Source organism: Lampris incognitus, chromosome 5 (genome assembly GCF_029633865.1).
Source record: "Lampris incognitus isolate fLamInc1 chromosome 5, fLamInc1.hap2, whole genome shotgun sequence".
Classification (NCBI taxonomy): Eukaryota; Metazoa; Chordata; class Actinopteri; order Lampriformes; family Lampridae; genus Lampris; species Lampris incognitus.
Window position 1 is genome coordinate 47,150,266 of NC_079215.1, and position 23,577 is coordinate 47,173,842.

Below are 23,577 nucleotides of genomic sequence, written 5' to 3' on the forward strand. Positions count from 1 at the left end.
CAGTTTGTATGGCACATACGTCCCGAGCAACTGACCCAATCAGTGAGTGTTATCAGACAGTTTACGTTGACACCAGTTAGATTTCCACTGCTGATTCTTTCTCACTGAGACACTCCCTCCTTCCTCTCTGAGACACTACTGAGTTTCTACCACCCTTATACACAGTTTTATCAAACAACACACTTTTTAATCATGCAAAATATCAAACATTCACACATGCCGTTAAAACACAGCACATATCATAAACCAGTGAGCGCTGCTTTTTTGGGAACCTCCGTTTTTTTTTTATCCCCAAGGGTCTCTAAACCTACTCACTCAGGGCTTCTAATCCCTTATACGGACATGCACTGCTTTTATGGAAATTTTTATCCCAATGAGTCTCTAAACCCGTCCGTATTTCCCACGTGCATGCGCTGCTTTCATGAGGACTATAACGCCAGGGGTCCCTAAACCCGCACGTCTTCTTTTCAGTACTGTTGTCGCTTTCAAGGGCCTCGGGACTTAAAACCGGTGCACAATTTACTTCAATGCTTTATTCATCTACTTTAACTAGGACACTTGTCGTATAATGACAACACACAATTTGGTATAGCCAATAACAGAACTTCAATAAAACAGGCGTCTGTTTACCTTAGTTTTTTTCAGCGGCCGCTTGTTGTTGCCATCACACTGCAGTTATCCATTGTCTTTTACTTCTGTGGTCAATCCGTCACTTCTCCGTCTTTATCACGTCGGGGTCACCAAACTGTTGGACTGCAGCTCACTCTACCAACTCATTTTCATCTATGTGAGAGCGTAGTCCTGCGTGTTTGTTGATAAAGCAATAGGAGAAGATGTTCGGTCTCAAAACCATCCGTTTTATTTAGCAGTAAATGGATAAAGCATACAGAGCTCTGGGTCTAGATCTTCCTATCCCTGACAAGCAACAGATTGTGTCAGTTCACGAAGTCTGACTGTCTCTCCTTTCCCTGACCCAGTCTTTATACTATACAAAGTGTTGACTGAACATGAATGTGTGGTCTTCTTTGTGATTGGTCCGTTGATCTGACTCCATTTCCGCCTCACTGATATCCGGACTCCAGGTAATCTTCTTCTACATCTGCTGTGACCTCCTTGTTGCAGCTGCCATCGTAAAATCCTGTTCCTATTTCTGAAACCACAAATCACAGCACATCTTGTCTCTACTCCCCCTTGGCCACAACACCCTTATTGTTCCCTTTCCTATTCAGAGCCGCTAACCTTATCTAAGGTCAGCGACCCTCACTCTTTTACCTTCCATGGAGATAGACACGCTCTTCTTCTTGGGACATCTTATCCTTTTATTGCCCCCCACTTCTCTTCCTATAATTTACTCTGCATTCCTCTGTCTGCTGACATACTCAACACTTTTCCACTGCCACTTATAGCCCCTCATGTCCTTGTAACAAGCCTTGTTCCTTATGCATATGAGTTCCCAATGATTAATCTATCCTTATATCCCTCATTCCAATCAATACGTTGTAATCATCATTATTAAACATCACACCATTGCATTTATTCACAAGTAATCATCATTATTAAACATCACACCATTGCATTTATCCACAAAACATCACATTGTTTGCATTCCAGTGTGGCACAACGCTTCTCCATACAGGAAGCTCAGACACCGCAGAATCCATTCCTGTCTGATGGATGCCCCCCCCCCCCGCGCACTCCCAGACGGTGGCAGCTTGGAGTATCGGTTTAACTGTGGTGTGAATGAATCTCCAGCAACGCAAAAGGTCATTGTTGTGCTGATTCACTCATACATCACACGTGTTTCTTTTCAGCACAACACTAATCTTATCTGCAGCTATTTGATAAGCCGCTGGTTGCCGCTAGTGTACCTGGAATAGAGCATCTACGCTGTCAAATGCTGATTCCGTATTTGAAAGAGCTTGTTTTACTTTTGTCATTATCTATTTTGCTTGAGATGCTTCCATGCAAACCCCCCCCCCCCAACATGACCTTGTTGCTGCTGTTCCTCTGTTTTAGCTTAACTGAGAAATGTGTTGTTATTTGGAGGACATGGGAAATTAAACGTGGCCTTCTTTTTACAACTGAGTGTTTTTTTACTGCACTGCTGTACACTGGACATGATCCTATACATGTCGTAAGTTTCTGGGTGGAGGTTACAGGTAACATATTTGTCAGTAAAAGCAACGATATCTTTAACTGTATTTGTGCCCATTTTTGGCGCATTCCCCACCCAGAGATTGTTTGTGGTGATCCACACTGCTGAAACTCCACTGTGTAAAAGCAGTCAACACTGTCTCCTATTGGCTGTGCAGGACAGATGGTGACATCTGTTACAAAAACACCGACACCTATGATCAAACATTGTTGCTGCTGTCACAGGACTGTTTCTTTAACAAACTGCATTTTTGTGACCAATCCATATCATGTACATTGCTATTTATGTTTTGTACTTTCAGAAGGGTTTCCATTAGTTCTGTCCAGCGTAGATCTGCTGAGGAAAAATAACAACCATATAGGAATGCATAGCTGCCTGATCATTGCAAACAAGTCTTTCTATACTCTGCCAAAACACAGATGTACCTCTAATATGCTTTAAGAACTTATACCCCATGTAACAATTTAAAACTTTCTGAACAAAGTCTTTGCTGGTAAGCATGGATGCTGTAATCCCAGTATTTTCCCCTCCATGATAGCCTTTCCTCGATGCTGTGGATACATTTGACACAACTTGATTAATCTCATACAAATACTGTACCTAAAAGATGTAGTCTAATTTAATCCCAAATCTACCATCAGCATTAATAAGTATTGCATTCAGATATCTACTCAATGTCAACTTTTGGTTTCTGGCTTCATGAAACATTCCAGTTCCCGTTGGGAAAAGAGCAGGTAAACACTTGGCCTCATTGCCCCTGTCTGTCAGCAATCACATAGGATTGTTCCCTTCTCCTGGTCAACATGTTGGTCCAATACTTCCTGCGCAATATCTACTGGCTGCATACATGTATCCAAATACGTCCCATGCTGCTGTCCATCACTGATGTGTTCATCTACATCTCTACTACTACTACTTTCTACCACTCTCTACTACTACTACTACTACTACTTAGGGGTCACCACAGCGGATCATCTGTTTCCATTTCTTCCTGTCCTCTGCATCTTCCTGTCACACCAGCCACCTGCATGTCCTCTCTCACCACATTCATAAAACTCCTCTTCAGCCTTCCTCTTTTCCTCTACCCTGGTAGCTCCATATTCAGCATCCTTCTCCCAATATATCCAGCATCTCTCCTCCACACATGTCCAAGCCATCCATCTCAATCTTGCCTCTCTTGCTTTGTCTCCAAACAGTCCAACCTGAGCTGTCCCGCTAATACACTCATTCTTAATCCTGTCCTTTTTCGTCACTCCCGATGAAAATCTTAGCGTCTTCAACTCTGTCACCTCCAGCCCCGCCTCCTGTCTTTTCGTCAGTGCCACTGTCTCCAAACCATATAACGTAGCTGGTCTCACAACCATTTTGTAAACCTTCCCTTTAACTCTTGCTAATACCCTTCTGTCGCAAATCACTCCTGACACTCCTCTCCACCCACTCCACCCTGCCTGCACTCTCTTCTGCACTCCCCATTACAGTTGACCCCAAGTAATTAAACTCATATGCCTTCTTCACCTCTACTCCTTGCATCCTCACCATTCCACTGTCCTCTCTCTCATTCATGCATGTGTATTCTGTCTTGCTCCTACTGCCTTTCATTCCTCTTTTCTCCGGTGCATACCTCCAACTCTCCAGGTTCTCCCCAATCTGCACCCTACTCTCGTTACAGATCACTATATATATATATATATATATATATATATATATATATATATATATATATATATATATCTTAGCACAAAAAGTAAGGAAATTTGTGTTTGGTATATTATTTCTTTGTTGTAACAATGCTTCTTGGCAATAAATCTTATATCAGGCACCTGATTGTCAGCACCTGGGGTACCAGAAGCTCAAAATAAGAGTCAATAGCAACAGCAAAATAAGCTGTTTGGCATTGGCAGAGAAGATTTGGCAAATTTTTCATGGGCGCAACCCACATACTCAGCTCTGCTGCTCATCCCACAAATACTTGTTCATTACAAATGTGCCACCGTTTAAAAGGGAAATAAACAGGCTTTCTAACAATATAAGATTTATTGCCAAGAAGCATTGTTAAAACAAAGAAATTATCTACCAAACACAAATTTCCTTACTTTTCTTGCTAAGTGTGTGTGTGTGTGTGTGTTCGTGTGTGTGTGTGTGTGTGTGTGTGTGTGTATATATATATATATATATATATATATAGATGGTTTTGAGACAAAGCAAGAGGCAAAACTGAGATGGTTTGGACATGTGCGGACGAGAGATGCTGGGTATATTGGGAGAAGACTGCTGAGCTGCCAGGGAAGAGGAAAAGAGGAAGGCCAAAGAGGAGGTTTATGGATGTGGTGAGGGAAGACACGCAGGTGGCTGGCGTGACAGAGGAAGATGCAGAGGACAGGAAGAGATGGAAATGGATGATATCCACTGTAGCGACCCCTAACGGGAGCCGCCAAAAATAGTTGTAGCCTATATTTTTCATTATTCATCTCTAAATATTCCTTGATTATACTGACTTCTAAAATGTTCAGGCTCAACTATATTTACTCCAAAAACAGGCAGTTGTTGCCAAAAATGGCAGGAGGGGAGGAACATTTCCCCTCATTCCTGCACTCCCACATTGGTGACCCCGACATGATAATGTGGGAGTGCAGGAATGAAGAGACTGAGAGATTGAGTCGAGTCAATTCCGTTTACCCGCCACACAAAACACCACCGATACAGCACAATCTCTCCTGGCAACCAGCTAACCGCCCTCTGCTGCAAACATGGCTCACCCCGGAAACCCTCTGCAGTGCCTACGTCAGCACTGTAAATGTCCGCCGTAAAGGAGCAGCAGCCCCTGGTGAATCTACCCTCATCTGTGTATCACCACATTTTCTCTAAATCCACAAAGACACACTTTAACTCCTTCTGGCCCTTCTCTATACTTCTCAATCAACATTATCAAAGCAAACATCGCATCTGTAGTGCTCTTTCGTGGCATGAAACCATACTGCTGCTCACTAATCGTCACTTCTCTTCTTAACCACACAAACACATCAAAACCATTCAATAAACCAAAATGATTTATTATAAAATAAATAATAATAAACTTAATACAATAAAGTATGGATGTGTGTGTCTGTAAGTCGGTGGTGTAAAGTAGTGCATGTGTAGGTGTATTTGCTGATGTTGAGCGTGTTGTTAAGTGTAAAACCATACCAACAAACAGAAGTAGAACAGCGTGGCAGCGCCAAGACTGAAAGCTGGCTGCAGTTTTATGCTGAAGGACATGCCCGGGCCTAGGGGTATTCAGGTTTGGTGAGCCATCTCTCAACCTGAAACACAACAACAGGAACAGAACAATCCAGAAACAATCCACTGCGGGGGGGGGGGGGGGGGGGTTGATACATTTGACTTCAATGTTCAAATGTGTGAACATTTGACTGTGACATGTCCAATCTAGCCTGGGAATGCCTTGGGATCCCGCAGGAGGAGCTGGAGGGCGTTGCTGGGGAGAGGGACATCTGGAGTGCCCTACTTCGCTTGCTGCCACTGCGACCCGACCCCGGAGAACCGGTTGACGATGAATGACCATTCATTCATTCATCTTCATTTGAATTCACCTGAATTCATTCATTTCATTTGAAGGATTTCATTTGAATGAATTGAAATATGTGAATGAATGGTCATTCATCGTCACTTTAATAGTCAAAGACTCCCAATCTTGCCTTTCTAAAGTGGTTTCCCAATTACATCTAATGGAGCGACGGCTAAATCTTTTTAATAATGATAGAAACCATTTCTGCAGCAATTATAAAGAGAAAAGGAGAAATGGGACAACCCTTTTTTAACACCGCGTTTAAATGTAAATTGTGGCGATAATGAACCTGGTAAAGTGATTGAACTATTTATTTATATACAGGGATTCTATGTTTTGAAACTTAACACTTTTATTGGTTCAGAGACGGCATTCTCCACCTTCTTTCTCAATTTCTGTGCTTTCAGTTTCTGGTGGGAACTTTCACGGCGTGCAAGGGTCTTTTGTTTCGCGATGGAAGTTTCCATTTCCATGATTATGCGGTCATGGCATAATGCACAGATATGGCACAAATAACTGAAAGAGTTTAAGAGTTTTTTCAGAAATAACTGAAAAAAATTGTCTTCACAGTGCAAATCTTTTTTCAGTATTTAAGTTTTTATACTCGAACGCATAAAAGTTCCAAAACGACCAAATAATGATAACTATATGTTGTAAAATATAATGGAGAAGTGGGTCACGCAAACAGAGTTTAAGGCATAGACTGTATGTTATACCCGGTCCGCGTTTCGCGATGGAAATTTCCATTTTCGCATACACATGGCAGTCAAGAAATTTCCTTGCAGCGGGCTGAAATGTTGGTTGTTATTTGTCTTCATAGCGCAATTTTAGCTCGTTTTGTTGAATCCATTGTGTCACAGACGCTAAGAGTCTGTTGTTTGTGTTTAGCGCCAGCAAAGATTCTGCAGCAAAGAAATTGCGAGTGTAACCCCGGTGTAAATTCACCAGAGTTAAGTTTCAGTTAATATGTACATAGCAGTAGATATCCCATAATTTCTACACCAAAAGTCTATGTCACTATAGTAAGTATGTTGCCTCACAACAGTTAGGGGGGGGGCTAACGGGCCGTGCGGAGAGAGCGGAGCGGGAGCCTGCTGGCACTTGGCCATGAGGGTTTGAGTGTATTATGCCCTAAAGTTGTTTTTTGCCTACAGTTTTGACTGCTGATATTATGTTTAGCAGCCAGCTAAACACTGAAGTCTTGTTAACCTGTAGCATGTGTTTTTGGAGCTAGTCTCGTCAAGTGTATACTGCCACATGCTACTTAGCGGCTAGTTAGCGCCCCTGCTAATGTACGCTAACCCTGCATGCGCGGACATTGAGGCTGCACATAGCATCACCAGGCAGCGCACCGTGTGACCGGGAAAGCATGGCTGCACCTCTGGCAACGAGGGAGCTCCACTGTTTCCCCTCTTCATCGCCTCTAGGACCGAGGTGGATTTTTCGTCACCATAGTCATCGCCGGAGCAGATGACGTGAGAGGCCGTCACCGGACATTAAAGAGCAGAGACATCTGACTATTCATCAGTGGTTAGTCACCCATGGTTACAGTGCTCAAACCCAGCTCCCATAAGGCCTGCAACGGGGTTGTTTATTTGTTTATTGCCGACTTTTGTTTTTATTTTTATTAAGTGGGCCCGCACCCGTGAATACTTAATTGTTGTTAGTTTCTGTCGAGTGTTCATTGTGAGTGTAAATTCATGCAAATTGATTATTAATGTTTCCTAATTGTGAATACAGGTTTAAAGGGTTAGTGCCTATATTTTTGTTGTTGAGTGAAACTCCTTAGTGCCTCAAAAGAACACTAAAAAGGGGTCTATTTTAATTTCATTTATCATTTTCTATTGTGAATAAATAATACATCTTCATGAAAGGTCATTTCACTTTTCTCATTGTCCTGTTAATAAATATGTAATAAATAGAGGGGGTTGAAAGAGTTAAAAGTATAGGATTTTATAGGGATAAGGTTAAAAGTTTAAAATACATTTGCATCATAATATCTTAAGTTGGCAGACAACTAATACTTTACTTACCTTTAAGGGGTAACCTACATAAAAACAAAACAAGGTTTAGGTTAAAGGACCCAGGGTGCTGTATCTCAGGTAAGGTGATACCAAGAAAGCGCTACATAAATGGAGGCACCGCTGGGATCTTTTCTGCTGACTTACTAAAGAGCTTTGGCCTGTTGTTGTGAATTAAAAGGTAGATCCCTATTTATCATTGTGATTTAACCACAGTAGTTTGTTATAACCACTGTTACCAACCCAAGTTCACTAAGTGGAGTGAGATAAATACTAAAACCAGACAAAAGTAGTAAATACTAACGTGAAGAATAACCCTAAATCAAGACATGTCACTACTAGGAAATTAGTGTAAAGGGGAGGGAGTAGAGCTATCCCACGCTATATTAGTGAAACTGGTCCCCATAGACACCACAGTGGCACAAATTGAAGAGACTTTGACAACCATTAAGGCCCTGGCAAGAGTGAAAGTCAGAGGAAGGATGTTCAACCCTCCACCTCAGTCACTTATGGTGCTCTGTGAGTGGAGTGAAAAGGTGAACATGAGAGCCATTCCTCTAGAGGTGCCCCCTGTTGGAGGAGGTGAACCTTAGATGCTGCATGGGCCCACTGAGGGAGAAGAGGCCCCCGCAGGTGGCGAAAGAGGAAACCTACAACCCTCCACAGAGGATGACCCCAGTACTGAAGAGACAATTGAACAGGACACAATACCCGCTGACGCGACACCCGGAAACTCTGCGGAGTCAATCATACGAGCAGTGGGGGATCTGTTGGTCAAGACAATGAGACCCACACAAGAGAGTAATGTCTTCCGGCATCTACAGACATACTCTGGTATAACTCCTACACCAACTGGAGAGGAGAATTTGGACACCTGAATTGAGCAGGCATGTCTGATGGTAGATGAATGTGACTGTTCAACCCGAGAGAAACGGAAGAGGATTGTGGAGAGTTTAAAGGGTCCTGCGTTGAAGATAGCACAAGCTGTGAGAGCTAATGACCCTGAATCTGCACCCGAGGAGTACATACAGGCCCTTGAGAGAGCTTTTGGGACCTTTGAGACAGCTGAGGACCTCTACTTCTCTTTCAGAGCTCTTCGCCAATGCCCCGGTGAGAGACTCTCTGACTTTTTGAGAAGGATTGAGCGGCTGCTAACCAAAGTAGTGCAGAGAGGTGGGTTAGCCTCTAGTCAAAGAGACAGCGCTCGTGTGGAACAGCTCCTCCGGGGAGCCACTGAGTCAGACATAATGCTTCTACAGTTGCAGTTGCGAGAGGGGAAGCGCAACCCCCCCTCTTTTCTAACGCTGCTAAATGAAATCCGAGAAGAGGATCAACAGTCAGTAAGACGCAAAACCATTCCCAGCTCATCTAAACCTGTAGTAAGACAAGTACGGGTGGAAGACGATCTTAGTTCGACAGACTGTGAAGTCCAGCAGTTAAAAGCCCAGCTAGATGAGCTGCGGTCCCAGGTGGCAGGGCTGGCTGCGGTACAGTTAAAGACCACACCTGAAAGTAAACCTCCTTTAGTAGTCCAGACTGAGAAAGGAGCAAAAGCCAAGAACAACATTGAGGTTCATGCACTGAAGAGGCAAGTAGAGGACCTGCAGAACCAACTGGGTGTAATGACAGTGACATACACAGACTCCCGTCAGCCCAAGGAGTCTGGGTGGAGAATAGATTCCAGAGAGAATAAAGGAAAAAATGGTCCCAATCGGCCGGGCAACAAAGTGAAGGTTCGGACCAGCAATGATGGGGATGATTTCTTCTGCTATCAGTGCGGCGGAGATGGACATGTGGCCCCTCGCTGCACAGCCCCTGAGGACTCAGCAAAGGTCATACAAAAACGGATTTGTTCCTTAAAGAGACATCAAATAAACAACAAAGAGAAAACCAACCAAGACAAAGAGCCACCAAACACCAACTGCTCTGTGAAACGGAGTGCCATAGATACCAAGAAGGCCACTAACCTTCCAAAAGGGCTAGTGGGAGAACCTTCATTGGATAAAATCATCATCGAGGGTCACCCAACCACCACACTCATGGACGGCGGCTCCACTGTCAGCATCTTATTTGAGAGTTGGTACACAGCCCACCTGTCCCACTTACCTCTCCATCCCATTTCCAGCTTGGTATTTTGGGGCCTCAGTGAGTCCAGCTATCCTTATAAAGGCTATGTAGCCATGGAGGTTAAGTTCTTGGATGATAGAGCTCATACTGAGGCAAAGACTGTGTTAGCCCTGGTGTGCCCAGACCCTACTGGCCCAGACCAGGCACCAGTGATCATTGGTACCAATGCAAGGAGTTTCCATCACGAGCCCAAGACCAGAGACCGTACAGAGAGTGGTGGCCAAGCTAGGTTGTGGCGAGTGCGTGCAGAGACACCCGGACCACTGGAGCCAAAATCCCCATCTTGCCCTATCGATGACAGTATTGGGCACATAAGATGGATTGGCCCCGGTCCACTTAAAATCCCCCCAGGTGGTACAGTGTTTGCCACCTGCAAAGTGACCGCAAAGGAGCCATGGGAGCAAGATGTGTTAGTGGTTGAGGCCCCTGCACAACGCCCTCTTCCAGCTGGGGTCATGGTGCCACCATGTGTCCTCCTTCCCTCTAACATGAATATGTACAATTTTTCTGTGTTGCTGAGAAATGAGTCATTAAAAACCAGAAGTATCCCAAATGGCACTGTCATCGCCTATGTCCACAAAGATGAAATAGTGACTGAGCTCCAGAAAGAAGAAGTGTCATCTAAGAGAGTAGATCCTGCATTGTTCAACTTCGGAGACTGCCCCATCCCTACTGCTTGGAAAGAGAGACTTGCTAATAAGTTGTCAGAAAGGGCTGGAGTGTTTCCCTAGGAGAGTGGGATGTGGGGCTGGCTAAAGGTGTTGAACATACCATTCGCATCAGTGATCCTCGACCCTTCAGAGAACGATCAAGACGCCTCGCGCCAGCAGATATAGATGATGTCCGGCGCCACCTACAAAAGCTACTTGCAGCTGGAATCATTAAAGAATCACGCAGCCCATATGCCTCGCCAATCGTGGTGGCAAGAAAAAAGAATGGCACCATCAGAATGTGCATAGACTACCGCACTCTGAATGCACGAACCATCCCAGATCAATACATTGTCGGCTTTTGTTTTTATTTTAATTAAGTGGACCCACACCAGTGAATGCTTAATTGTTGTTAGTTTCTGTCAAGTGTTCATTGTGAATGTAAATTCATGCAAATTGATTATTAATGTTTCCTAATTGTGAATACAGGTTTAAAGGGTTAGTGCCTATATTTTTGTTGTTGAGTGAAACTCCTTAGTGCCTCAAAAGAACACTTAAAAGGGGTCTATTTTCATTTCATTTCTTATATTCTACTGTGAATAAATAATACATCTTCCTGAAAAGTCATTTCACTTTTCTCATTGTCCTGTTAATAAATATGTAATAAATAGAGGGGGTTAAAAGAGTTAAAAGTATAGGATTTTATAGGGATAAGGTTAAAGTTTAAAATACATTTGTATCATAATATCTTAAGTTGGCAGATAATTAATATTTCACTTACCTTTAAGGGGTAACCTACATAAAAACAAAACAAGGTTTATGTTAAAGGACCCAGGGCGCTGTATCTCAGGTAAGGGGATACCAAGAAAGCACTACATACACACATATATATATATATATAAGCACCAGCATATAGAACAAAGACGTTCCCAAAAATGCTTTCCTAAATGAACCTGGTAAAGAATATTCACATCTATTTAATCTGTCAGACCAGCCTGATTAAGGTATGTCATGGAATCTCTGGATGCATTGTTGTTCCAAAACAAAACACCAAAATATGAAAATCATTCTGGATTCTTATAGCTGTTTGCACCAAGATTATTCATTTAGGGACATCTCTTTGGTTTCCAGGTTCGAGCTGTAGAATGGGTCACTTGCTGACTCCTTCAAGGACTGATGATGTGCTGACAGACTGTACAATTATTAATGTCACAAATGTCGCAGAGATGATGCTGTGCTTTTGTTAATTCATGTTTTAGTTCTTGTTTATATTTGTTTTTTGGGTTTTTTTCTTTTTCTTCTCTCTTTTTACTGAATATACTTCTCCCAATATACCCAGCATCTCTCCTCCACTCGTGTCCAAGCCATCTCAATCTTGCCTGTTTTGCTTTGTCTCCAAACCGTCCAACCTGAGCTGTCCTTCTAATATGATCGTTCCTAATCCTGTCCTTCTTCGTCACTCCCAACGAAAATCTTACCATCTTCAGCTCTATCACTTCCAGTTCCGCCTCTTGTCTTTTCATCAGTCCCACTGTCTCCAAACCATACAACATAGCTGGTCTCACAACTATCTTGTAAACCTTCCCTTTAACTCTTGCTGGTACCCTTCTGTCACAAATCACTCCTGACACCCCTCACCCCCAGGACAGGCATTGTCAAGGAGCTCCTTCAAGGTGGGATCTGCCTGCTGTGCACTAGCCATGTCCTCTAAAGAAACAGAAAAAGGCAAGTCAGACGGATTTCGCAAGGATTACAATGGCATTGTGCGGTCCTTTTTTTTACCACTTAGCTCAAGCTGTGGATCAGGTATAGCATGGCTCATAGCGCGCGTCACTGCGCAGACTGTGAAAACCTCTGGCAAACTTTGTACACATTCATCTACCTCCCTCACGAGTGTCGTGAAGGGCTAACTACTAGACCATTACCATTACTAGACCATTAACTACTAGACCATTACCTAGAATGAGGTGAACCCTCTCAACCGGTAGCGCTGGGCAGACACCAACCACCACTTCCACCAGGTCAGACATGAGCACCATCTGATGAAGTGGGACAGACAACATGATTAAACCCATGCCCCGTACTTTGATACACTATCACTGGTATCAGACTTAGAAAAAGGAAGTACTGATTCTAAAATGAAAGAATCTACAGCTCCAGTGTCCCGCAGGATTTTCACTGGGACTTTCACATTACTTCCCATGAGTGAGACATGAGAAATCAGAATAATCACGACCGGCAAAGCGGCATGAGGATGCTGGTGGCTGCACCTGCTCTGCAAACTGCGCAAAAGGATTACCAATTTGGATAGAGGTGGCCAACGCTACAGCCTTTCCCTGCCCCCTAGCTCCTGATAACTTACTCCTACCTCTAGAACAGGACACTCTGCCTTCCAATGTCCCTTCCCTCGACAGTAATTACAAACTCTGTTGGGTTCAAACTTCCCACCTGACCCACAATAATTTTAGCATGCATTGAACTCCCGCCTCGACCCATCCTACCTCATGGAATGCGAAACACTTGCCATACACTGCCTGCGAGTGCGCATGTCTCCAAAAGTGTTTTTGTGCGTTAAAACATGCTCGTCGGTTAGGACAGCAGCCTCCACAGATGTCTTAACTTTAAGCTCATTAATGTGGGTTTCTGTGTAGCCAGGGAGTGAGTCTTTGAACTGTTCTAACCCAATAAGATCGGCCAAGCCCTAAAATGTTTCCACTTCCAAAACGGCTCACCACCGGTGAACATGAGTGGCTAGACTCCTAGCGAACTCACCATGCATCTGCTTATCTCCCTTTCGCCATCACCTAAACCGCTGCCGGTAAACCTCAGGCACCAGTTGATACACCCTTAACACAGCGGACTTCACGTTATCATAGCTACGACTACCGACTGAACTGAGAGCAGCATATGCCTCTTGCACCTTACCAGTCATGATGCACTGCAATAAAAAAGTGCACTCCGCATCAGGCCACTGCCTAGCATCAGCAATACACTCAAACAGAGAAAAAAAGTGTCTGGATCCCCTTCACTGAACGGTGGGACAAGACGCAAATTGCTGGCAACAAACCTGTGTGGAGAATCACCAGGAGATATATGAAAGTCCATACTTGAATCACCTGTCATTCTGCCTGTCTTAATTAAATCCAGTTTAGCATGTTGCAGCTCTAACTTTGCTTGCTCCAATTTCAACTCGGCTTCATGTTTTTTACTATCATACTCTAGCTACAACAAGAGCAACTCTTTCTGCTGTTCAAATGTGAGATTACGGGTGGCTGGAGAAGTGGACCGGCGTTCTTGAGCCCAAACGGCATGCGCAAGAACTCGAACAGTCCGAACGGAGTTGTCACAGCCGTTTTGGGGACATCAGCGGGATGGACGGGCACCTGGTGGTATCCACGGACGAGGTCCACCTTGGAAAAGATCACTTTCCCAGCCAGGTGGGCAGAGAAATCTTGGATGTGAGAGACCGGGTAGCGGTCCGGTGTTGTTGAGTCATTGAGCCGACGGTAGTCACCACATGGACGCCACCCACCGCCAGGCTTAGGCACTATGTGGAGGGGTGAAGCCCACGGGCTGCTCGAGCGACGGATGATGCCGAGATGCTCCATGTTCTCAAACTCCGCCTTGGCGACAGAGAGCTTGGTCGGGTCGAGGCGCCAAGCTCGGGCATGCACCGGCGGGCCAGTGGTGACGATGTGGTGCTCAACCCCATGTTTGGTCGTAGATGACGAGAATGTGGGCTGAGTGAGGTCAGGGAACTCGGAGAGAAGATGGAGAATGAGAGATGCACAAGCGTGTGAAGCGAAGGTGACGGCGTCAATCAGGCGTCAATTCCTGACGTCCACCTGCAGCCCATGAGCGCAAAGAAAATCTGCACCGAGGAGGGGAAATGCCACGTTGGCGGTGACAAAATCCCAACTGAACCGCTGTCCGTTAAAACACATGTCAATGTGCCTCGTGCCATACGTATGGATAGAACTGCCGTTAGCAGCTTCCATGGGAGGACCGTGAGCGCCCGACAAGGCGTCCACACTCGATGCAGGTACGACACTCCTCTGCGCCCCAGTGTCGCATAGGAAACCCCGCCCCGAGATGGAGTCTTGCAGGAAAAGTAGCCTGTTGTCCTCCACGCCGATGCCCGTGGCCACTAGTGAGCGCCGGCCTTAGCGTTTCCCGACGAGCTGAAATTGCACGGGGAGTTGCACTTTTTCGCCTTAACCCCGAACTTTGCATGGTAAAAGCACAGGCCAGGCTCCTGTCGCCGACCGGTTGTTGCCGCGGCGACCACCATGGAGTCACCAGGTGGTGGCGTGTGGGGGTGGGCAGGGGTGAGCGCAGACGCGCAGTGCTGCTGTTGGCTGGCCAGGAAGAACTTGTCAACTTCTTCAGCTAGCTTGCGGCAATCGGTAATGCTGGTGTTAGCCAAAGCGGCCCACACCTGAGCAGGCAGCTGTCGCAGAAACAGTTGGACAAAGAGGAATTCAGGTGTGTGCACCGGTCCCAGCAGATTCAGCATTTTGTCCATGAGCTCGGATGGCTTGCTGTCACCCAAGCCTTGCAGAGAAAAGAGACTGTGGGCCCTCTCAGCGTCGGAAAGTTCAAAAATCTTCAAGAGGTGATCTTTGAGCCCCTTGTATTTGTCTGCTGCCGGAGGATTTGTAAGGAGACTCACTACTCTAGTTGCAGTCGAACACCCGAGCGCCGGTACCACGTAGTAGTATTTAGTAGCATCATCTGTTATTTTGCGGATAGCAAACTGCGCTTCCGCCTGGGCGAACCATGTCGTTGCCGATGACTCCCAGAAATCTGGCAATTTGAGAGAAACCGCGTTGATTTCGTCAACCATGTTCGTTTGAAAGATTGTCTATGATAACTACCAAGAGACAAACGTCGGGGTCACCAGTGTAGAGGAGCTCAAGCAGGAGTCGTGACAACTTTCTCTTTCGGCTACACAACGTGTACCATTTATTCCTTCCACCATTACAACAACAACAAAAACCCGCGCAGCGGAAGTGCACCACTGTAAACCCGAACCGAGAAAACAGCAGCTGTAAACTAACGTTCCCACTAGCTCAATAAGGGGAATTATGTATCCCCATAACCACTACATTATTATTTTTTTCAGTATTTAAGTTTTTTATACTCGATGACGCATAAAAGTTCCAAAACGACCACATAATGATAGATCGCACCCCGGTCGGCAATCCTGCCCCTGCAACTCCGAGTGCCATGCGATCGCAAACCCCCCCCCCCCCCACTGTGCATGCACAGAAAGGAAACCCTACTACGCATGCGTGACTTTTGCACAACCCACTGTGCAGAACGAAAAACTACTGTGCAAGCGCAGAACGGAGAACCCACTGTGCATGCGCGAAATTGCTCAACCCACTGCGCGTGTGGATGTTTTCGCGCATGCGCATAACGAAGAACCTACTGCGTGTGTGCAGAACGGAAACACACGTACAGATGTGGACACACAGACCACATGGGCAAGGATCTGAAATGCCCAGCGCAAGGGCAAACGTGTCATAAGCGCGGTGGGAAGGATAATTTCTCAAAAGTGTGCCGCACAAAGGGTAGGCCTATAAAGAAACACAGTACTGTAGCAAATTAGGGGGGCGGCCCAGGAACCGCCACCACAGCCGGGAGGCGAACCAACATCTCCTGCACCGCGAGCACCAACGTTAACCTGTCGACTAAGGGGTTCGACCCGTTAGCCAAGGGCTACCGAGCCTATTCATCCGTTATCGTTACATTGCCCCCCCTTCCTTTGGGAAGGGCGTCCCTGACCGGACCGTCACAGCCCGGGAACGAACTCGTGTATTCCGCACCGCGGGACACAACGTTACCCAGTCGACTAAAGGATCCGACCTGTTAGCCAAGGGCTAACGTGTCTACTTATTTGTGTAGTTACACTACCCCCCTGCTTCGGGAAGCGCGTCCCCGCGCTTCAGTATATAAGCTCCCTTACGCCTCTGGGCGCACGCGCTTCCGATGGCCTCACGGTCTCACCATCCCACTTCTGACACCCCTGTAGCGAATTAAGGGGGCAGTGGAGAACCGCCGCAGCCGGGACCCGAACCCGGGTCTCCCGCACCACAGGCGACTATGTTAACCAGTCGACTAAAAGGTCCGACCCATTAGCCAAGGACTAACGTGTCTACTTATTCGTGTACGTTACACTGTAACGATCATGGATGAATAGGCTCAGTAGCTCTAGGCTAACGGGTCAGACCCTGTAGTCACCCGTGGTGCGGGAGACCCGGGTTCGCGTCCCAGCTGCGGCGGTTCCCGAGCTGGCCCTCGAATTCGCTACAGTATGAACAATGTAGAGGGAAAAAAAAATACTTTGCATTTGTGATTAATAGGAATGAAATGACTGGGAGACTTACCTTTAGTGTAAGGGGAGTAAATCTGAAAATGCTGACTGACTCTGGTGCAACCAGTAATGTTATTGATGAAAACACATGGGAATGGTTAAAGTTAGAATGCATCAAGTGTCATTCATATAGCCCTAAGACAGCGAGAAAGTTGTTTTCTTACGCGTCTAGCCAACCTCTGTCAGTTAAAGGTGCCTTTACATGTAAGATTACAATAGATAGCAAAACTGAGCAGACAGAGTTAGTTCATTGTGGTTAAGGGCAATGGGGAGCCACTACTGGGAAGGGAGACAGCCATGAATAGGGTTGGGCCCCTAAAGGGTTTTATCTATACTACTACTCTTAACGGTACTGCTTATCGGTTCGGTACTTTAACGGTACTCTTATCGGTACCGTACACTTGTCCTCTCGAATGAAGAGATGATGCACTTTGGCAAGGTGCTTTGAAAGATTGCTGGTGTTGCCAACCTTGCATGCAAAATGCTTATCACAATTGTGGCAACGGGCTATTTCATTTGTCAGCTCTAGTGAAATAAAGCCAAACTTTAGAACGTTTTGCTCTCTCCGCCATCACGTCACACGGAGCCTCCTAGCATCGCAAGCACGTGCGCCTGTGTTTATCTGTTTGTGTGTCACTCACTGCCCAAAGCCCCGCCTCTCTGCCCTCAGCGCAATCGCTCACACAGCCTGCAGGCAGGCAGTCACATTGAGAGACAGACCTCTCGTCCTCTCTGGGAGAATCGCAAACATATAGCCTAATATACAAAGCGGATATTTGACACTAGTATCACAATTGTGGCAACGGGCTGTTTCATTGTCGGCTCTAGTGAAATAGAGCCAAACTTTTGACCATTTCCTCTCCGCCATCGCTTCTCTGTCACTGGAGCCCTTCGTGCGAGCTGCGAGTGTGTGTGTGTGTGTGTGTGTGTGTGTGTACTATGTGTAACTGCCCCCACCCCAGCTGCAGGCAGGCAGAGTGAGTCGCGTTTAAACAGACGATCGTAAGTTCTGGGAGAGTAGTGAAAATATATAATATGCAAAGCGGATATTTGATGGAGTTGGTGAGATGAGATAAATGTGCAAGATAAGTGCAAGATAACTTTTATCGAGTGAGAAAAAATCCGAAAAAAGTGACTGCTCAAGTGAAGTACCGATAGCAGGACCGTTAAGCTCGCACCTTATCAATACTTCGGTATTTCCAAAAATTAGCCCTGGGGCCATTCAGCCCCGAGTATCGGGGCCCAACCCTAGCCATGAAACTTGGAGTTTTAAAAATAGGCGCAAATGTCTCAGCTGTGGTAGACATCAGACATTTACTCCAACACCAGTATCCAAAGGTATTCCAGGGAGTAGGATGACTGAACACAAAACAGATAAATCTGTACATAGACCCGAAGGTAAAACCTGTGGCCCAGCCACTGAGGCATATACCGTTCAACTTAAGGGGGGCAGTAGAGGCCAAAATAAAACAATTATTGGACATGGAAATTATTGAACCGGTAACTGGCCCCACCCCATGGGTAAACCCTGTAGTTATTGTACCAAAATCAGACCATGATGACGTGCAAACCAGGCCATAGTGAAAGAGCAATATCCAATCCCCACTGTGGATGAGATACTTCAAGGGATGAATGGCTCAACAGTAAGCTAGATAGTAAGCTAGACCTGAAATGCTTGAACTGACCACTGAGTCAAGGGAAATCACTACCTTCGCAGTGCATAACGGTGTATACCGATACAAAAGAATAATATTTGAGGTATCTTCAGCTAGTGAACAGTACCAACACGTCATAGCTAATGCCTTGGCTGGAATTGAAGGTGCTGAAAACATCTCAGACGACATCATCGTGCATGCAGCTGACTGGGAAACACACGACAGATGCCTGCACGCTGTCATGACCAGACTGATGGAAAGGGGACTGACGCTGAACCCGGAAAAGTGTAGATTCAACATGGACAGGTTAATATCTATGGGAATTTTGTTGTCTGAAAAGGGCATTGAACCAACAACAGAGAGGTTGCGAGCGGTGGCAGATGCTCACGAACAAGCGAATGCTGCAGATGTGAGGAGTTTCTTAGGACTTGTGGGGTATAGTAGCAGATTCATCACACAATTTGCAACATTATCAGAGCCACTGCGTCTCTTAACAAGAAAGGACACACCGTTCGTATTTGGATTACAACAGAGAAGGTCATTCAAGGAGGAGCTGGTTAGAGCTGGCACCTTTGAATATTTTGACAAGGACGCACCAACCAAAGTGATAGCAGATGCCAGTCCGGTAGGTTTAAGTGCAGTACTGGTTCAGAACCAACAGAGACAGGAAGTGCCAATATGCTATGTGAGTGATAGTTTAACTGACCGTGAGAGGAAATACTCTCAGACAGAGAGGCCCTAGCTCTTGTATGGGCTTGCGAGAGACTACACTCCTGTGTGTATGGCCAAAGGTTTGATTTGGTAACTGACCATAAGCCATTAGAAATAATATACAGGCCCCTATCTAAACCCTGTGCCTGCATAGAGAGGTAGGTACTTAGGCTACAGCCATACAATTTTAAGGTAGTACACATCCCTGGCAAACAAAACATTGCCGACCCATTGTCATGACTGCTGGGAGAGACAGCAAATCAAGAGACATGCCCATGGCTCAGATGATTACATGAGATTTGTAGCCGTAAACACCACCCCCAAAGCACTCACTACTAGAGAGGTGGAAGAGGCCTCTGCAACCGATCCAGAACTAATTGAAGTACGGACAGCAATCACAACTGGACATTTTGGAAACTGTAAAATCTACGCAGCAATTGTGAATAAGCTGTGCTTAATGGGGTACCTAGTTCTTCGTGGAACACATATTGTGCTACCCACAACTTTGCATGCAAGAGCCCTGGCATTACCACATGAGGGACATCTGGGGATCGTTGGGACTAAGCAACGTCTCAGGACCAAGATGTGGTGGCCTGGCATGGATTGGGCAGCTGAAAAGTACTGTAAAAGTTGCCACGGCTGTCAGATAGTGGCCAGACCCAACCCACCTGAACCATTACAACCGACACCATTACTGGACGGGCCTTGGCAGGACTTGGCCATAGACTTACTTGGGCTCCTGCCATCCAATCACTACATTCTTGTAGTAGTTGATTATTACAGTTGCTACTATGAGTATGATGTCATGACTTCCACGATAACAGAGAAAGTTATTGATAGCTAGGAGTCTAGCTTTAGCCGCCATCGTTTGCCTATCTCATGTAAAAGTGACAACGGCCCCCCATTCAAGTCAGAGTTATTCAGAGACTTCTGTTTGAACAACAGGATTAAACACCTGAAAACAACGGCAAAATGGGCTCAGGCTAATGGAGAAGTTGAGCGACAAAATGCATCCTTGATGAAGAGGTTCAGGATTGCTCAGTCAGAAGGACTCGATTGGAAACGTGAGCTTATAACGTATGTGACCGTGTACAGGAGCATTGATCACACCACAACAGGGAAGAGCCCAGCCGAGTTGATCTTTAAATGCAAAATGAGAGGAAAGCTGCCAGAGATCACAGAGTCACACACAGATATGGAAGTGCGGGACTGGGACGCGGAACAGAAGGGCAAGTCCAAACTTTACACAGATGAACGGCGAAGAGCACAGTATTCAAAAGTGGACATAGGCGATACAGTTCTAATACATCAGGAAAAAGTGGACAAGTTCACTATCCCTTTCAATGCAACGCCCCACAAAATCATAAATAAGACAGAGAATCAAGTAGTTGTAGAATCTCCAGAGGGAGCACGCTACTCTAGAAACACTACGTACATTTGTTAAAAGATATCAAACCAGTGGACCAACAGAGTCACCCTGTGAGCAGGAGAAGACAAAGGAGAAGGACAGTACAGTGGACTTTGATACACGCACCACTCTGACACAGACAGTACCCACTGAGACTAAAATGCCAGACATGACCAAGACAACCAGACCTCAAAGGGTTAAAAGACCACCCGATAGACTGTCTGATTACGTCACAACCTAATATGTGCATAAACTGTATGGGTGATGTTGATGAGTAGACAATAAATAGTTGATGTTAAAACATGTTTAAGCACTAGTTGGTTGGAAAAACACAGGTTTGTAAGATGTCTGTGAGCAGAATTTTTTTTTTTTTGCAATGCCACTGTTGACAACTGTTTTGTAAATTGTAAGTTTGTTTCCAAGGGAAAGGGGGTGTCATGTATTGGTTAGTTGTTTGACACCTGTCAGTACCCGTAGTGATGACATCACAAGAAGACGCATGGTATGCCGGGACTTCTTCTGATAAAGAGAGCAGAGTTGAACACGTCTGTGTCTTGAGTATGATTTAATTCGCTATGTCTATCCGTCTTATTGAATGTATTAAGACAGACAGACACAACGGGTGCTACTTAGTATCTTTAGTGCCCTTAATCAGATAGGCATCAGCATCAGAATTATCATCACTCCATCGCAAAGCTAAACGTACCTAATCAACGGCTCAGCCTACATTTGGCATATTGATACCCTTGTATATGCAGCCCAGGGCGGGATCAAGTCACTCTCTATTGTGTTAGAACATCACATGAACATCTCTACAGCTGCCGTCACGGCCACGGCGAGACGCTTAGATGATGTTGGGCATGTAGCAACTGAAAATAGGATGTGCGTTGGACCCTCTGTTAGCCTCACAGGGTGGTGTATGTAAGGTGATCTCCACTAAATGCTGTGCATATACTCCTAGCAACGATGCTGAAATATCAGAATTGAAATATGATACTGAACAAGGGGTAAAGAATTTACATATTGTTCATGGGGGTGATCCCTTGTCAGAAGTGTTCGGCCCCTTGGCATTTGTGGGTGCGTCAGTGGTGTAACCAGGATTGCATTTTGGGGTGGGCCTGCATACAATAGAGCGGGCCTCCTTGCTGCTGACACATGTAACAACCTGGTCGGAGGCGTGGCATTTGATATCTCTGTGGTGCAAACCTCTGCCGAAACTGGGCTGCTCCATTCAATACCCTCGGACCACTCGCAGCTCGATATTCCTGCACTGGTCCACCTGGCTGGTGGAAAGCTGTGGCACTCTCTTCATTCCAGGCCGTGAACTGTGGCTGGAAATAATGTGGGTGGTTGGCTGTCCCATAATCTGTCTCTTTGCTAGTGGGAGGATACAGTTTTGGTGTATTTTCTGTCTTACGAATAGACTCTAATTTGTGATACCTCTGCCTTGAGATCTTTCAACAGTACAATGTCTGCTTTGATTTCCTTGAGGTCTGACAGCACATCGGGAGGAAGTGCGACTATGCTTTGTTGAGCTGTACATTTGTCTCCACTTACATCACTAGACTGGACAGCATGGACACTGGTGTATCGCTGTGGTGTGATCTGCCTCTTTTTATCTTATCTCTCTTTCTCATTAGCACATGCCATATTGAGCCTTTCCAAGAGCAACTCATCTGAAGTAGTGGGTTGTAGGAGGTAAGGTTGGAGATCGGTTTTTATGCTGTCATTCTGTAAGCCTGTGAGTACTGTATGCATGAACATGCTATGCACTAGTGCGGGGTCATACTTGAGACTAGACTCAGCTTCCTGTGATGCAAACAATATTTTCTGTCTTAAATCCATTGCTCTGATTAAAACGTTCTGTGGAGCCTCTTTACTGCTCTGAACCTCTGTGGTAAGCTGTTTGTATAGCTCAGTTGCACTCCTCTCTTGGTAATGTGTGCGGAGGATCCTCCTTAAAGTCGGCAGAGACAGATCACTTTTACCCTCAAGATAACTCCGCAGCTGTAGGCCGGGTACAATGGCTCTAATAACAGCATTCACAATTTCGGACTCAGGGTAGCCTTTGCTGAGACCATTCTCTATTTGGCGGGCCAAGCTGGAGAAGGTAAATCTGTCTCTTTGCCCAGGTTCGCCAATCTGACCTGCAATTTTATAGTCTTTATGCCATGGCGGGCTATTTGCATGGGCAGGGGCTGTGTGAACTGGTAGAGTTTTATTGGTCACTATACTCTTTGTGTCTCTGTTGGCTCGTTCCTGCATTTCAGTTTCCTTCTGTTGCACCGTTAATTTTAGCTGTTCTAATTCTCTCTTTAATTTATCCTGTTCCTCATTTTCATCTTCGAGCATTTTATTTTTGCTAGCCTTCTGAAGGGTCTGTATCATGTCCATTAGGCTTAACAGTTCAGACAGACCGCCATCTTCAAGCTCACTTAGTTCATCACATTCAACATGTTGGATGATATACAAAACAAGCGCCTTACGAGTTTTGCCAACTGTGTTTTTTTGGTTTGTTCCTGAGATGTCAAGAAACTCACATATTTGCATTAACTGGTCTGTAGTAAATTGAAAAAGAGCTGCTTTAATCTCAAACTGCAAATCCTCCACCTCTGAATCCATCTTGGCAGGTGAGTGACAAACTGTGTGGGAGTATGGTTTGCCTGTCACCGTGGACTTTGCTGCCCCCTAGTGAACACGCTGTACCTCAGGATGCACGCCTTCCTTGACTAGGCTTTCACCCCAGCTGTAGCCGCGCTCTCTGCCACCTGGGTTGTTTTATGGGATGATCGATGTGGGCGTCTTCCTCAGCTTCAGGACACCAGCCTCACTTCTCTCATCCCAGCGGTGCCTCCAAATGTAATACCCCTTTAACAGGGGAAGAAATGAATACAGGACAGCTGCTGGCT

General features: G+C 45.6%; 1 long non-coding RNA gene across 1 annotated transcript; it reads right to left on the reverse strand.

The window, feature by feature from the left end:
- Positions 1-842: 842 nt before the first annotated feature.
- Positions 843-23,577, reverse strand: LOC130113415 (uncharacterized). The gene is made up of 3 exons (XR_008810283.1): positions 23,375-23,577; positions 5,339-5,454; positions 843-1,150 (listed from the first exon to the last, which is right to left on the reverse strand). It is a non-coding gene; the product is annotated as an uncharacterized LOC130113415 (long non-coding RNA).